The sequence below is a fragment of the Rhinolophus hipposideros genome, assembly GCF_964194185.1.
Source record: "Rhinolophus hipposideros genome assembly, chromosome: 11".
Lineage (NCBI taxonomy): Eukaryota > Metazoa > Chordata > Mammalia > Chiroptera > Rhinolophidae > Rhinolophus > Rhinolophus hipposideros.
The window spans coordinates 34,450,911-34,464,419 of NC_138057.1; positions in this window are offsets into that span (position 1 = coordinate 34,450,911).

Below are 13,509 nucleotides of genomic sequence, written 5' to 3' on the forward strand. Positions count from 1 at the left end.
GTGTGAAGGAGACTGGTTTTGTTTTCAAGGCCCTTCTTAGTATGGATGTCCCTTTGGCCAGTTTTCTGCCACATATGACCCTTTCAGCTCCTGGATACTAATCCTCTAGGAGCTTGGTCACTCTCAGCCTTTCCTCCAAGGCTTCTGTATTCCAAGTCCATCAGCATTCAAACCACCCTCCCCTGTCAACCAAGCCTTTCTCTCTGTACCCCGCAGCAATTCCCACAACTGAAACACTGGGAGTTCACAGACCAACCCAGTTCCTGAGCCCATTAGTATGGAGACAAGGACATTGGCACCCTTGCTGCCACCCCAATCTGATGGAACCAAGTCTGTCAATCATATACAGCCAAGGTATCTAATAGGCATCTTTCTGAACTCCCCCATCTCTCGTCATATTGGAGCTCTCCAAAGGGTAGGGCTTGTGCCTCAGTTTCCCAGTCTAACACTGGTTGCTCATCAGCACAAGAGTCACGCACACCATGACCTGGGCCTAAGAACCTATGTAGTTTTGAGTGGCCTTCTCTCTGTGGGATGCATTTGGCTGGCTCTGACTTGGTCTAGACACAAATTGACAAGTTACTTGGCACTGCACAACTGCCAACTGGCTGGGTTTACATATATGCTGGCCAGTTTCTCTTTTCCCCTCAACTCCATCCACCCTCCATCCTTCTATGCTTTGCTCTGTGCCCCAGGAGCCTGACTCCATGGATTCCCTCACTGCTGTCTTCAGATTGGATTGACTAATGGCAGGTACTAGGAGAAGATGAGAGTGAAGGATAAGAGGTCAGGGTATTTCCTCTCCGTGCCCTCTGCCGATATTCTAAATAATATGTCCCTCTGCTATGCACTGAATATTTATGTCCCCCCAAAATTCACATGTTGAAGTCTCAATGCCCAATGTGATGTTATTAGGAGGTAGGGCCTTTGGCCGGTAGTTAGGTGATTAGTGCTGCGGGGACAGAGCCAAGAGTGCAGTTTCCAGGCTCTCGGAAAGGTGCTAACTCAGGTAGTAAATGTGACTGGATGGCCATCAGCTGTGGCTAGTTGGCCATCAGCTGTAACCAGTGAGCCATTGGCCACTAATATAACTGCCGTGGCTACCTAGCAGCAAATGGGGGCTAGCAAAAAGATGGTGGCTGGCAAGCACGGATTGCAGTTAGCATGGCGGAGTATGGACTGTGGATCGTGTGGCTCCTGCTTCCTATGTCTCCAACCGAGCCGTCATAGATATGACTCCCCTATCTATGGTTTCGTGGGTGTTCCTTTTTGGCCTCACCATGTCCTGTGTTCTTATGTGGAGAGCAGGACCAGAGACCACGCATGACACCCTGCAGGACAAGTGCTCTTATAAAAGAGACTCCTGTGAGCTCCCTAGCACCTTCTGTCATGTGAGGACACGGCAAGAAGTCTTCAGAAAGATGGCCCTCCCCCAACCAGGCTGGCACTCTGATCTCAGACTTCCAGCCTCCAGAGCTGTGAGAAATAAATTTCCATTGTTTATAAGCTACTCAGTCTATAATATTTTGTTATAGAAGCTTGAATGAACTAAGACACTATCCTTGGACCTGGCTATCTGTCTAGCAGAGGCTGTGACAGTCCTTCTGTAATCACAACGCTGGCCAGGCAGCCCCTGCCCCACAGCTTCTATTCTCACTGGGCTGTAGAAACACGACCCACCTCCACACTTGCTTCCTCAGACATAGGATGGTTAATAGCTCCCAGCTGTTGCTAGTCCCTGACCACTTCACCACCCCTGTTTGGCTCCCTTAACCCTGTCCACACCTTTCTAAGTTATCCCTTCATCGTAGTCTCTTGAACCGTCTGAACTGGATTCTGTCCCTAACTCATATCTACTGCCATATCCTTCTTGCCACCCCATCCCACGTGCCATATTCACCACCACCCCTACAACAACTCTGCCCTATGTATAGGGCATTCCGAGACTCTGAGTCCCAACCATGCTATACCCCCTAGGCATCAGGCTCTTCCTGTTCAGGACTCTGCACTGAAGTCTCTGCACAATCCAACTACACGAGCAAGACACTCGTGACTTCACTGTCTACCTGGACCGTCTCTGCTATGGGGCTGTCCCAACTCACACTATCCATGCACACCCTGGTTCTGACCCACCGTGCACTCACCATCAGTCCAGGGGATGTACCTCACTCTGGGCTTGTAATAAAGCCCAGCTCTACCCTGACTACCAGCTTCCATGTGCTGCTCAGGGTCTGGGCTGCCACCATATCTGCCCTTCCATCCTATAACTCTGCTCCAGCTACCGCTGCCTCCTTGTATCCCTTGCCGTTCCAGATCCGCTATGGGGGGATTAAAGAGATGGAAGCCATAAGACCTTCCAAGTAATAATATCCTCAAATTCTGGCACATTCTATACCCATAAAAGTGAGCTATATTTGGGATCACACATAGATGTATCATCATCTTAGGTGACTTTGAAGTAACCAATAATACTTACTCTTAGAATCTTATGCTCTTTGAACTTCAAAACTTCTTGCGAAAGAGGTCTTTGTACTAACTGCTATATGCCTCCCTCATCCAGAATGTGGCCTCGCTCTTTGGGAGGCCCACTCCACTCTGAAGTATCTCCCTTAGACATCAAAAACAACTTCTGCTCCCTGAAAGCCTCCTCTTTGCTCTCCAAACGCCATTCCCTTTCTTCCAAGCTTCCTAGCCCTGCTCTTCCAGAACATCCCCTACTGCTTAATAAATAATTCTTACATCTTCCTCCAAAACGCTTCCTCTTTTTCCCTTGCCACTTTCATTTACATACTGATGTCAGAAAGGAGGTGGGGGTGAGGGAGGCCTATAGCCAGAAGGGAAGAAGATACATTATCTTCCTTGCATTTTACTTACAGGATCTTTTTTCCCCTCCTTTCAAACTTTGAAAGGAGCTACACAAGCTGGAACAAATTTCTTTCAAGCCTATTTAGCCTTTCTTTTGCTTTTTCCATTATCATTTTTATAGCGGAGATTTCAGTGAGGATTCACAGTGAGTCATTTTATGAGGCAGCTCCATCTGTACCATCTGCAGGCATGACTTTCCCATCACTCTAGACATTACGTATCTCCTTATGGCAGCCCGGACAGGGGGTGGAGATTGCCAAGCCAGGTCACATGCCAGGAGTCCATCACTCATCTGAAAGGGGCAGGCAGGGTCTGCTTACAATTAGATTCAACTCCTGGTTCTAAATAATATGTCCCTCTGGCTTCAAATTCTTTTTTGCCAGCTCCCTGCTGGGCCCAGGAGGAGATGGGGTTCAGCCTTCTTGGTCTCTCTCTCTCTCTCTCTCTCTCTCTGTGTGTGTCTCATCTCCATGTGTGTCTCTCTCTCTTCCCCTTTCTCATTCTCCATTGTCCCCATCTGTCTATTTCTCTGTCCATCATTCAGTTTCTATCACATTATGTATATCTCTCTTCATCTCTTTCTCCTTCTCCATCTTTATCTCTTTTCATCTCTCCTCCACCTATCTTCTACTTGGCTTCATTCTTCATCTTCCTACTCTTTCCTTTCTCTGTCCTGTCCTTCTTCCTGTCTCTGTTCCTTTGCAAAGAAAATTTCCATGTCACACTAATTTCAGACCAACCTGTTAAGTAGGATAACAAATTACAAAGTACAAACGATAGATTCCAACATACTTCTCATTCCTTGATACAGGTTCAGAGGCAAAGGTTCATGATGATGATAAAACCAGTATCTAAACGAATAGCACAATTTTAGTAAGAAATGCAGAGACCAAGAGAAAAGAAAGCAGCCTCCAGGTACATTGACACATAGCCACAGGCCAGACATGATCATTTATAGCAATGGTGAAGAGACCTAGGTTCTCCTCAAAGGTCTGATCTGGTAGCCCAAGCTCAGCTGATGAAAGATGTCAATTAACCAATGGCTCCTTTCCTTGGCAACAACCAGAATTTAAGAGTTGCTGCTTATCATCATCATCTTTGCAGCCTAGGCCTACTTTCAGCAGCTCCCCTGAGCTGCAAGAAACTGCCTACTGGATGCCAGAGGACACCAGCAGAACAAGTTCTGCCCCACATTCCACGAAGGTCACATGAGCGCTAACTGTTCAGGGGGAAGCCCACATGGCAATGGACCTAGACAACAAGAGAGGCCCTCACTAAGGCAGCATCCCCAACTTTTTTCAACATAAATAATCTATGTTTATTACACAAAATACAGTCAGGCTAATGTCTTAAAAAGCAAAGTCATCCATATCCCTACCACCCACAGATAACCATCTTTACATGTTTACAGATGCCCTTCTAGAACTCATTCCCATACCAATATGTATGTATACATGCATTTTATAAAAATAGAATCATAGCATGTATATATGGTATATACATATTGTGTTACGACTTATTTTTGGACTTAGTAATATATAATACTCTATAGTACTTTTTAAAACATCAAATCCCCATTTTGGCACATTCAGGATGTTTCCAACTTTTCTCTGTTAAAATGTGTGGACACACATATTTGCATGGCATTAAATTCTGGAAGGACGTATACAAAAAAATATCGCACTATGATAAACATCTTGGAACGTGCATCTTTTTGATGAACACCATTTTTCTGATTTATTTTTCTTTAAAACATTCCAAGAGGTAGAATGACAGATGCCAAGTCTATGCACATTTTTAAAGCTACTGGGACTTATCCCCAGACCATAGTACATTTTTCGTCGAGGGGAACCCCCATACTTAGCATGGTGGCATGCAAGATGTTCAGGATTGTGTGTTAAGTGGCATACAAATCCCAACTGCCAAGAAGCCAATGGGAAACAAATTGTAAGACTTTCTAAAGCATTAAGGTGATTATTGCTTAGTACCCAGAGATCTTTCAGCAATTTCATATAAAATATTCTTTCATGTCAGACTCATAATCACCGTTTCAAAATTGTGCCGTGGAGAGTCGTCGATATGTGTTCGGTGTGCAGGGCATAAATCTCCCAAATCCGTACTGCAACCTGCAGAGCCTCCCCTCCCACCAGAGCGGGGCTGCTCCAGGACTAGCCAGGGCAGCTGAAAAGCACATGTTCTGATCTTCCACTCTCACCTCCTCTCCTGCTGCCTCCTCCAGCTTTCTTCCACCTTTGGACTTGCACGTTTCTCCTTGCTTTCAGAAAAATATTTTACAAGATGCTTACCTATGCAAATGTCTTTCAAAACCATACCCACAATCAAACCTAAACCACACAAAAGACTGCACTCATTGAGTGCCAAATGGTAATGTCAGATGACCACAGGGTGTAGGGGACTTGGTAAATGCTGACACAGAGCCCGGGGTATTTCTGGCCTGAGTCACTGGTCCAGGTGAGTGGAATGCAGTCGATCTGCCCTTCAACTGAAGAGCTATCCCTACCTACACACACGCACACACCAGGTACCAGGTGGATCAGGCAAGGGTCATTCTCCAAGAAGTTGGCATGGAAGCTGACATGTGAGAGGAGCCTTTCTCACAATCCTAGGGTGTTCCACCATCAGACCAAACATCTCTTACTTCACCAGGAAAAAAAATAATCTAAGTACAAACAGCTTTCCAAGCCCTGTGCTGAAGAATCTGGCTCCTCCAAATGCTGCCAAGAGTCTCCATTCATGTTTCCCGGAGTCCTCTGCATTCAGACAGGCTTGGCTGCACTCCCTTAAGTTACCCCACAGGCTTACCCAACCCTGGCGTGTTTGTATGCAGCATTTGCTGACATCGCGGCACATGAAATAGCCATGGTGGCATTGCCATTGTGGTCTTGTAGTTCATGGCAAGTGACCTACAAGCACCTGAAATTCATCCTGAGACCTTGCATGGGAGGGCTACTTAAAGTCCATGTCCGTGCGAGACCTGGAGTATTTGGGGGAAGGTCCGAGTACTATTGGCCACTGCCTATGGTCATTCTGAGTTCATTGTGGTCCTCGAATGTCAGAGCCCAGAGGTGCTGCTGGGGGAGGAGAAAGCTAGGAAAGTCCTTACTAGGAAAGGACTATCGCTGTGTGATGGCAGCGTTCATGGAAGTTGGGGAAGTAGGCTGCTCTGGGAGTTCTGGAGCCCGCTTAAAAAAAACTCTACCCCCCTGATGAGTGAATCTTTCTCCAACCAGGCTCCCAGAAAGGGGTGAATGCTTTTACCTCTGCTCAGCAGCTTCAGGGTAATAAAAGGTTTATCAGAGAGATCCTCACACTCAGAACAGTCTCGGTCCCTAAGGACTGTCTCCTGAGAGTCCCAAACCCATCAGTGGTAGACATCAGTCACTGTAGGCAGCCAGACAGCAGTGACAGCATCATTAACAGTGACAGTATCTATGACGTGTGGAGTACTACACACACCATAGTGTTGTAAATGAAATTATACTCAGTTTTATTTCATTCTCCTAATGCCTTTATGAAGCAAGTATTATTATTCCTTCTTTTATAGATGACTATCCAGAGGCTCAGAGAGGTTACATTGATTGTCCAAGTCACATAGCTAATAAGTAGCAGAGCAAGGTTTGAACCAGGATCTATCTGACTCTGAAGTGCCTGCTCTTAAGCTCTGCACCAGGCATACACCTTTCTGCTCCCTGGTGTCTGAACTGAACAGGGTATGTGCTAAGAAGGGAAGATCAGCACACTCACAAGTAATCTCATGTCACACTCTTTTTTCCCCATCAGCAATTCACCCAAATAGTTTACTAGACCACATCGTTTGAATGCTGCCCCAATCCCACACTGCTACCCAGTATGGCCCCAAACAAATCAGTCTTGCATCCAAACCATTTATTTCTTCAGTCCTGACCATGGAACGGCCATAATCTTTATCAACCAAGAGTGAAACAACAAAGTAATATTTATCTAACCCATATTCCTAACCTCTATGCTGTCAAATAAGCCCTGTCTTTTCTCCTTCAAAATGGTTTTTCAAGGCAGATGATCACTATTTCCTTATGTCAACTGCCTTGGAGCTGCACTTCCTGCCTCTGGCCTCTAGCCCCTGAAATCTATCCTGAATACCACTTCTAGACTGACTTCCTATAGTAGCCCTTCTGCCATTTCATGCCTTCCCCTAGACTTACAATCTAAAGGCTAAATTCCTTTGTCTGGCTATCAAAATCCCTATAACTAGCCCCATCCTACCTTTTAATATTCAAAGACACCCTTTGTCCAGCCAAATGAGACCACCTTTGCCAATCCCCTCACCAACAAGACCCACCCATTAATCTGTACCAGTCCAATTCAAACTGCCATGCAAGCACCAGGGCATGTCTCACTTCCTCCATGAAACTGCCTTTTATTTCTCCCACCATCATTGCCCCAACTTTTCTCTGATCAGGACTTCTGGTCTACTCAGCACAATTTAGCACTGACATACTTCCTCATACTCTTCACCACCTGCTTTCTAAATAAATCTTGGTATTTTCCTCCCAACTAGACAGTTCTTGAAAACCAGAACTCTATCTTTTATTTCTCAATATATATTAATGAAAAGATCAATAGCCCAGTTTTCTTGTGATTACACAAATTTCTTATTATTGCGTTTCACAGAGAACCTGGTGTATAGGTCTCAGTCAACACAGCCATTTTCAAATTAACTATGATAAAGTCAAGACAACTTTCCTGAATCAAGAGGCTTGGCGTGGCTTTGTATGAAACAGATCGTGGTCTTTGGTTGACCATAGATTTAAGTGAACCAGTTGAGGGACTTTGTCAGTGACAAAGCCAAACCTAGGCAATCTGGGTCTGTGTCATGAGAAGCATGATGCCCAGATCATGAATAAAGGTCCCAAAACAGCCTTCACTGATGCGTGCAACTCTGAACGTCCTATTCAAATTCAGTGTACTCCATGCTCGAGTTATTGATCATCTATAGAAGTGGGATAAAACCAAGAAATGGACATAGAAATTATTACAAATGAAAAACCATTGAAAGAATCATTATGTTCAGAGGACCATCCAAAAGAAGGGACATTCCAGCAAAGACAGCGATTTATTCTATGTTCCTCCGTAGGGCAGAACCATGAGGAGGAAGTTTTAGGTAAGGGGTGCAAATGATCCCAGTTTAACATGTGTACTATGTATATATATATATAAGTAGTAAGTCCTCTGTCATTCAAAGTGTTGAAGTAGACATGAAATGTCCACGCGTGTGCAGAGTACTTTGGAAAGGATTCCTATATTGAGTAGAAGCTAAAATGAGATGGTCCACTAGAGGCCCTACCATCTTCTTTCTTGTTTTGTTTGCTGATATTGAGCAGGTCCCATATTTCTCTTGCCTCCTAAGAACATGAGAGTCATTTAGTTCTAATATTAACAGGCAACACTCCTTTCTTTTCTGAACCAGCCACAGTGAGCTATAAGAAGAGTAGAAAACCCAAATGACTGTAGGCAGGTGACTGATTGTCTGCCTCAAATTGAGAATAAAATAATAGAGAGTTCCGAGTCCCATGTAGAACTAGTAAGTCCACGCAGTGCTCAAAGGTACTCAAATTCCAGTTAATTCAAAGTATTGTACCAGGCAAATCAGTACTAGTTTACAACTCCTGAAATATCATAGTACAGAATAAAGTACTGAAGTATTTTGAGGTTTTCATGATTAGATAATTTTGAGAAATGATACACACTATATAAATCTTCTTGGATATTTACAATTGACATTCACATATTAACAGCGTCAACAGTATATTAATTTGGCTGACCCTGGTATATTTGACACACAAACTCTGTTCTTTGAAACACACATCTAAGACCCAAAGATCCAATCTTTTTATGAATACATTTTAGAAATACCTTCTTGTGGGACTTTCCAATTTTATTTCTCAAAACATTCAGTCTTTCTCCATTCATACCCACTTCTATTTCCAAAAAAAGAATTTGAAGCAAATGCTAACAGGGTCAAAGAAATTCATTTCTCTAGAGATTGTAAACCTCAACCTCCTCTCTTCGCTGGATTTCTTTCCTTCCCAAATCCACTGCAAAACTTCAAAGTGAACACTGGTGTCCTTTTCTTCATCCTGGTTTGACGGTGTTGAAGTCTACACACGCTCAGCCTAAGTGATCGCCTCTCCTGTACTACTGAATCTCAGTGGCACAGTTCCCCTCTCCTAAAGTCCCTGGGCCATTTTCATCTCACTCCTGGTCCAATTATTCTAACCATTGTTCTACAAGTTGTAAGGGACACAAAGGTAGTATAAGACACGTGGCCCTGACCTCATGGAGCTTACCTCATCCTACAGTATCCACGTCTACATTCATGTGGAAGTCACAGAAGTCAGAATTCACAACCAAACTCTGCGACCTTAGAGGTGATCTGAGAGGTCTCCCTTCATTTTGACATTGACTTTCTACATTGCCTTTTTAGTGAAACAGCTTAGTAGATGACCAGTATGTTCCCAAGGCAACAACCGCCTCTGTCAGGAATGAGTAAAGGGCACATCAGACCTCCAGGCATCAATGATATGTTTGAATGGGTGCTGCCTGTGGCCTAACTGGAGAAATGTGAAAGGTTTGCATTTGTGGAGGTTTCTATAAATAACTGCTTCCTCCATTTCACCCAACACTTGCTTTGCTTCAATAAAAACTCAAAGAAAAATAGCTTAACTAAATGGCATGGTCTAGAAATCAACTGTGGACTAATTAGGTGGGAATTTTGAATTTGGAGCAGTTTTTGGATGGAGTTTTGGGTGGTCCAGATTGAGTTGGGGGCAATCCCTATTTAGGTCAGCCTATGAGACTTCCAGTGTTTGAAGTATGAGTGTAAGAGTTCATTGGTGTTTATGAAGGTGAGTCATGGTTAACTTATGACTTACAAGTACAGAGTAGATCTGGCCCCTAAAAGTGACCATGCTCAGCAAAAACTTCCCTTCAGTGTATGAAGATGCAATAAATGATCCTGCAGTTCCCCATCACTGAGATAGCTGGGAAACAGAATATAAGGAAGCTGAGAACAAGAATACCAGGGACTCAGTCATTTCACTTGCAACAATTATTAATGAATATTAGAAAAGGTGCTATATAGTTTATGAAACAGTATCACATGCACTGTTTAATTCTCACAAGTTTAATTTGACCTCAGATCCCTATTTTTCACAGATAGAGAAGCCATAGCTCAGAGGCAGAGGTAAAATGGTTTTCTCAAGACCCCACGCTTCATAAGTGACAGAACCAGGACCCAAACAAAGATCCTCCTGAATCCAAATTCCATGTTCTTTTCCTCCTCCTACAACTCTCTATCTCTGCTCCCAAAGGTGGAACCAAAGAAGTCCAATCACATTTAAAGGTGAAAAGACAGCAAAAGTTTTCCATGCCCACAAAATCACTAAAACAGTGACATTCTAGTGTCAGCCAGCAGAAGAAAGCTTGCTCATGACTCATGCAGTCTTCCAGGTCTGCTCCACTACTTGTGACATCCCTTGTCCCCAGGGAGTAAACTCACCATTTCAAAATCACATGGGAGCAGTACGTCCAGAGAGTGAAATGGATGGGAGGAGGTTTGGGGGAGAGGGGCTGGATGAAAAGGTGAAGGGATTAAGAAGTATAAATTGCCAGTTATAAAAACCATCACAGGGTTGTAAAGAACAGCATAAGAAATATAGTCAATAATATTATAATAACTATGTATCGTGTCAGGTGGGTATTAGACTTTATCAGGGTGATCACTTCATAAGTTATATAAATGTCTAACCACTATGCTGTACACCTGAAACTGACATAAAATATAATATTGAATGTTAACTGTAATTGAAAAATAAAATAAAATAAATCAGCTATCAAGCCATGAAAAGACATGGAGGAATCTTAAATGTACAATACTAAGTAAAATAAGCCAATCTTAAAAGGCTGCATGCTGTATTATTCCACCTATAAAATATTCTGGAAAAGGCAAAACTATGGAGACAGTAAAAAGATCAGTGGTTGCCAGGAGTTAGAGGAGGAAAAGGATGACTAGGCAGAGCACAAAGTATTTTTTAGGGCAGTGAAACTATTCTGTACATTACTACAATGGTGGCTACATGTCATTATATATTTGTTAAAACCCATAGAATACCCAACACCAAGAGTGAAGCTTAATGTAAACCATGGACTTTGGGTGATGGTGAGTCAACATAGGTTCATTCATTGTAACAAATGTACGGCTCTGATGGGCGATGTTGACAGTGGAGGAGATGCGCATGTCGGGTGCAGGGGCTACATGGGAAATCTCTGTACCTTCAGCTCAATTATGTCATGACCCTAAAACTGCTCCAACAAATAAAGTATTTTTTAAGTAGGTTCATATGTCAAAGTTGGTCCAAACATACTTAAAAATTCTCTAGTGACTGACTAGTACACTGGTTTTTAATTTAAATTAGTTACAAGTAAATAAAATTCAAAACAAAAATCATATGGGAATCATGGCAGAACCTAATCCTCATTTCTTTCTAATTAGAGGCTCCTTGCAGACCCATCCTCCCAGGGGCCATTCTGACTACCTGTTCTCTAAATTTGGAAAGTCTTTCTCCAGTCTAGGGGATGCCCGTGAATATCCCAACAAAGGTGAGTTTTTGCAGTTGGAACATTACCCCAATATGGAACCATTCAGAGGTCCATGCTCCCCCTTCACAGGCTCACCCCAACCCCCAACGTGAGCAGGCATCTGTGGAACTGTCTTACAGAAGTAGAACCACATTGCCAGTTGGATGAATCATCCTGGTCCAGCCAGCATCTGCTTCTCCCACCAGAACACAGATTCTTCTCCTCCCTCCTCATCTACTCCTGGAAAATACCTCCTAATGACTGTGGATGGTGCCCGCGAGAGGAAGAGGAAGAAAACAGTCACCTTCCCCACCCGACAAGCAATCTGTTCACACCTGGCAACGTGAGCTTTGATTATCTTCGACTCAGGTTGTATAACTACAGATGTCTCTAATTTTCACAAAGGAAAGGAGCTCTTGTCTGGAATAAATGAGATAGATAAATTAGAGGGGGAAGGGAAAGAGTCGAAGGTGTCCCCCCCTACTTTTCACCTGTGGCCATCTGGGCGCTCTAATCTATTGCACAAATGTCTGCCCAGCATGCCAACACTCGCTTGTAAACTCACAGGAGAAATATCACCTGGAGACAATGAATAATGTCTGTTTCATGCCTTTCACCCCTAATATACTTTTTGTTTTGAAGGCATCATATGGATTAAGTTAGTAACACCCATCCTCACATTTTCAAACCACTATCTCCCCCTAAATCATCTCTCTTTGGAACTTGACAGGTTATCACACCTTGTCTCATTTCATGCTGCAGCTTCCCATGAGGAGATTAGTCTTGCTCCACAAATCACAGGCTCCTTTCCTGCGTAAAACACCTTCAAAATTACAGCAACTTTCCCCAAGGGGCATTAAAATTCTTTTTTCCCAAGGTCTGTGGTGTTCCACCAAGTGTCTTCAGTTCTGCAGCACCGCGCCTTGGATCATCGCCTTGGCCAAGGGTATTATCATAAAACAGCCAGACGAGAATTTGCCAAGCCCGTGATAACTTCATCTCCATGTTTAACAGGGTGTCCTCTGGGAAAGACTCCAGGTGACCTCAGCCTTGGGAGCCTTCAGAGGGGCAGGCCATGCCTGGAGCTTCTCTCCCAGGCCAAGGTGCAAAGACAGGAAACAGACCATCAGCATCATCCTAGTGATCCTGAGGTTTACGGAGTTCAAGCACAACTGCTTGTGATGTACCAGCTCATTCCCAACTGTGGTTAAACCAAACACAACCGGACGCGGCAGTTTCTATGTAAGCAGACACCACAGAAGAGCCGAAGACTTTGGCTGCTTTCCCCACGTGCTCCTATAGCAGACTTCGTATTTGTAATGGCCACCTGTTGCTTCTTCACGCTCAATGTCCATTCCTTCATCTTCAACAATTAGCTCCTCAGGTTCTCCTGGAGGATCATGTCTTAGTTGATACAATGTAGGTGGAGCCACCTCGCGGTCCTAGCCCTCCAGGTGGACATTGGACCAGGCCTAGTCGCTGAGAGGAGTCCATCCCCTGAGCCACATTGATTGATTCAATGACAGACATGTGACCTACATCCATGAAATTGTTCAGGAACTGTTGGGAAAAAGATGTTCCCTTTCCATAGGCTTTGCTAAGCTGGTTGTAAGTCTGGATCTGCTGGTGGACATCTTGCCACGATGGGGTGGGGGAGAGGGAGGTGCTGTGTGAGGGTGCTGCCCTTGAAAACAGAAGCACTGTCAACAGTGAGGGACATACCTGATGACATCGTCTGGCTCCTGGATCCAAACATGCTTGGAATCACTGCCACATTTTAATCATGAGAACAAATAAATGTCCTCTCTTGCTTAGGATAGTTTTATCTGCGTTTCTCTCTTGAAAACGAGAGTTCTGATAAATATATCACCCAATAATTTGAAGGAAATAAAAGGTATCAGATGTCCAAAATGATCCATGGATTGATTTATTCTAAAAGCATGTATCTGAACACCTAACCTACGCCGAGCTCTATGTTTGGAGTTAGGGACCCAGAGACAAATAAGA